Source organism: Macrobrachium nipponense, chromosome 23 (assembly GCF_015104395.2).
Source record: "Macrobrachium nipponense isolate FS-2020 chromosome 23, ASM1510439v2, whole genome shotgun sequence".
In the NCBI taxonomy this organism is placed as follows: Eukaryota; Metazoa; Arthropoda; class Malacostraca; order Decapoda; family Palaemonidae; genus Macrobrachium; species Macrobrachium nipponense.
The window spans coordinates 58,081,967-58,086,966 of record NC_061090.1 but is presented as its reverse complement, the minus strand read 5'-3'; positions in this window follow the sequence as shown (position 1 = coordinate 58,086,966).

Below are 5,000 nucleotides of genomic sequence, written 5' to 3'. Positions count from 1 at the left end.
TTAGTCACTAATTCAGAAGCAAAAAGCAAGTGCATTTTTTAAAACAAACACCACGAAAGCAAACAAAATTGATTCCTTCAGAAGTCAAAGAACGTAAAATTTAGTCAATAATGCAAAGGCAAAAAACAAATGTTTTTTTTTCAACTAGAACCACGAAAGCAAATACAATTGACTCCTTTCGAAGTCAAAGAATGTAAAAATTAGCCAAAAATTCATATGTAAAAAGGGAGTAGCAGTGAAAAAAAGGGACTCGAGGCTTCAACAGTTAAAGACTGCAAAAAAAAAAAGAAAAGAAAAAAAATCTGCACAGTCCACAAGTCGAAGTATAACTGTCAGGAAATGACTAAGGCACCTATATGTTTATTTTCCTTCCCAAGGCGAAGTGCAACACGTGAACACCGACCCCCAGGAAGCATATTCCTGCGATGTATGCTAGTATTACACCGGTCCCGGTGTTTCTGCCATGCCCCTAGGTTAGGTTAAGTTAGGTTAATAGCCCTACAATAATTGGAGTGTGGAAACAGAATGAGATATTCAAGGGGAAAGTCCCGGTACGCGGTTACATCTCGGGGAAAATGCCTCCGGGACCTTGCATTAGCTCAAAGGCAAAAGTCAATGAAGCTCTTTCTCTCTCTCTCTCTCTCTCTCTCTCTCTCTCTCTCCTCTCTCTCTCTCGCAACTTCACGAGGCGCTACTGACATCAACATCATGTTACCATGTTACATGAAGAAAACTCATGTTCGAAAGGGAGAGACAGATGCGGTTCTATATGAGCGTGTCATTCGATTTTGTGTCCTCGAGTCTTCGTCAAATGATTCTGGTTTCTCTGAAAGGGGCGCGGGTGGAATGGTTTTCACGTATTTGGGTGACGCTCTCTCCGAACGAAGTTTTCTCTGGCACAAGCAAAGCAAACCACAAACACAAACAAGTCAGTGACTGTCATGTATCACAAACAGGTTAAAAATAAGTTAACAACTGTCACATACAGATCACAAACATATCTGAAACAGGTCAATGACTGTCAAATGCATGTCACAAACATGTACGAAACAAGTCAACAATTGTCACATACATAATATTATCAGGCTAAATACAAGTCAATGACTCACATACATTTCACAAGAAGGTTAAAAAAATATCAGCAACTATCATACACATATCCATAACATGTTGCAAACTAGTCGATGACTGTCACATTCATATCACAAACATTTTGAAAACAAGTTAGCACCTGTCACATACATATCCCAAACATGTTGAAAACAAGCCAAAGACTGTCACATACATATTACAAACATGTCGAAAACATGTGAACAACGGTCACATATATATCACAAACATGTTGAAAACAAGTCATCATCTGCCACATACATATCACAAACATGTTGAAAACAAGTCAGCACCTGTCACACACACGTCACAAACATGTTGAAAACAAGTCAGTACCTGTCACATACATGTTGAATACAAGTCAAAGCTTATGAATGAAAAATTAATCTTTAGCAAATACTGGATAATCGTATAAAACATATGTTTATATATATTTTTTCCGCAATTATCGTGACCGTCGCCAGGTTTCAAAACAACGTAGGCAACGGAGACGAGATGAAAGATAAAGAAAAAAATAATAAGAAAAAGCGAAATAAACAGGAGGTAACGCAAAAGAGGAAAATATATCTAGCGTAATGTATGTTTCTATGTTTGTTTGTCTGGGATGTGTTCTCTCTCTCTCCCTTTCGCTCCATTTCGAGCAAATGGCTAAACATAAATCAGAGAAATGCCTTTTATTCCTGTCCTTCTCTCTCTCTCTCTCTCTCTCTCTCTCTCTCTCTCTCTCTCTCTCATTTTTTCATCCTCATTTTAGGAGAGAAATATACTCGTGATTTTTTCCTCCTGGAGGTGCAACAATTAATCTCGTTATTTATGGGTTTTCATGGCTCTCTCTCTCTCTCTCTCTCTCTCTCTCTCTCTCTCTCTCTCTCTCTCTCTCTCTCTCTTGTGTGTGTTCCTGTTTACATCTCCTTTTCAGTTCATTCTCCCTTTGAAAAGAAAAAAAATATGTATATTTTTTTTTGCTGATGAGCAGTTATTTATCTCAGTTATTATTTAATGAGAATATCTGTCTGTCTATTTAAGGTGAAATAGATCTAAGGTGTTTTTTATTTTTCGTTTTTTTATATATATGTAATCTTTAAAACCTCGTTTCAGTTTTTTTTTATTACTTTCAAGATTCCTTTTCTCTGTTTATCTGTTTGACTGTAAGTCTGACTTTTTACAACATCACTCGTAGAAAAAAAAATTTCCTGAATGTTATTATTACTAATATTATTATTACAGGAGAAAATCATTTTCTTGTTCATTTATTATTATTATCATTACTACTACTACCACTACAGGACAAAATACTTTTTCTTATTCAATTATTATTATTATTATTATTATTATTATTATTATTATTATTATTATTATTATTATTATTAAAAAAACATAACTGTCTTGCTTATTCATTTAAAAATGCTATTATCATAACAACAAGACAAAATAATTCTTCTTCCTCTATCATTATTTTTATTAATGCTATTATTTAAAAAAATGATGGTGATCATAAGATAAAATCATTCTTCTTCCTATACTATTATTATTATTATTATTATTATTATTATTATTATTATTATTATTATTATTATTATTACGAGAAGAAACGAAACCGTTGAAACCGCAATTAGTCGAAATGACACACTCATATATGCAAAACCGTTTTCCGGGCACCTGCCTTGGGCACTCCGGGATCTTTCTTTGTTGTGCATAATTGCGGGGTACAGAGAGAGAGAGAGAGAGAGAGAGAGAGAGAGAGAGAGAGAGAGAGAGAGAGAGAGACGATTCTAATATCGTTTCTCACCTCGTAAATTCCTTGTGATAGAATTCTCTCTCTCTCTCTCTCTCTCTCTCTCTCTCTCTCTCTCTCTCTCTCTCTCTGTTTTAAAACAATGATGCAATTATAAGATAAGTGACGTGACACTTTTAAATAATATAATTCTGGCAGTGGGCAATATATATATATATATATATATATATATATATATATATATATATATATATATATATACATATATACACACGTCACAAACGTTACATCGTCTCTATTTGCGACAATCCCAAGAGTATATATATATAATATATATATATATATATATATATATATATATATATATATATATATATATATATATATTATATATATATATATATATTATATTATATATATATATATATATATATATATATATATATATATATAACTGAATCACGAAAGTTAGGAACGTGATAAATCCATAAATAAAGATATATGCCACGAAGGAAAAATAAACGGAAGAGGATCTGCAAGATCTTTCGACGTAAAACGTCCTTTTTGAGCAGAGACTGACATACATACGAGAAAAGACAATACAAAAAGATTCGTATAACTGACAAATAGGGATTATAAAGAGATTATTACCTAGAATCCGACACACCTGGAAGATAAGAAACCTTCCCAAACAAGCATAAACAATGGGTGCAATTAAAGGTTTAAGACAATCATCTCAGATACAATTTCAAGACAATGAAAGGATTACAGGTGACAGCTATTCAGAACTTGGTAAACAAAACCATATTCACAATACATGTCAGACTTACATTACAACAAAAATAACAACTCTAAGGCAACTGATTTTTATTTAAGTCAGTAATTATATCTTTGAGGTCATTCTTAAACATGCTACAGATACAAGGGTCTAAAGGAAAAAGGCCACGACTATCATTGAAATTACAATGTGAAAAGTAAGTTGTATTAAAGCAGATTCTAAACGATTTCGTGATAAGACATCTCTTGACCTTGCAATTACTGAACTATCAACCCAATTTATTCTGTGGTTGTTTTCACTTAAATGAATGAATATTGCAGTAGATTTTTGCCCAGTTTTTACAGAATATTTATGCTGGCTTAGCCTTACTTCTAAGCCTTTGCTAGACTGTCCGAGATAAAATGAGGGACAATCCATACATGGAATTTTATATATTACGTTGTTGCTTTTTCTGGGGCCATTTTTTATTAACATTCCTTTTAGTGTGTTATTATAGGAAAAAACAAGGTTGACATTAAAAGCTTTTAACAATGATTTAATGGTTTCAAATCCGTTAAAATAAGGCAATCTGAGAATGTTCTTAAAATTTTCTTTCTGTTTTTTTTTCTTTCCTTCTCCTTCGTGGCATATATATTTTATATATATATATATATATATATATATATATATATATATATATATGAATAATTATCACATCGATGTGATAATTATTCATAACAAAAGGCTATGTGCTGTCAAACGCTCGAATTGGCCAACATGGTAGACGGGGTTCCATATCGATTCTAATTACGAAAGCATCCAGATCGAGGGTGATTTGTAAGGTCAGAATCGATATGAACTTATAGCGTCTCTGTTGGCTGATTGGATAGCGTCACTGACTGTCCTGATTTCGTCCCGTCCACTTGGACGGTGGTTCGATCCCATGGGGGGACGAAATTATTATCAATTATAAAAAAAAAAAAAAAATTCCCCTTCGGTACATATATGAAAATATATCATTTGGGAGGTAAAGTGAATTTAGATATTAAAGGACATTTGTAGCTTGAATTGATATATATATATATGATATGAACTCGAAAGAGAAGGCTGTGTTATGCAAGGTCAAACGGGTCGTTCATTACCAGGCATCGTTGATCTTACGAAACGTCCCGTTAGTAATTATGACGACTAAGCTAATGAATCTAATGAATCCTCCTGTGTGTGTGTGTGTGTGTGTGTGTGTGCGCTCTGGACTCCTTTGTAACAACAATGAATCTATGAATTTGTGAGTAATTCAACCGAATTCATTATCTTTCCGGGTAACGGGAATTGGACAATGGTATTCAAATCCATCGTTGAGTTCATCAGTACGGCTGTTTATTTCGCATTAGGGGCCAT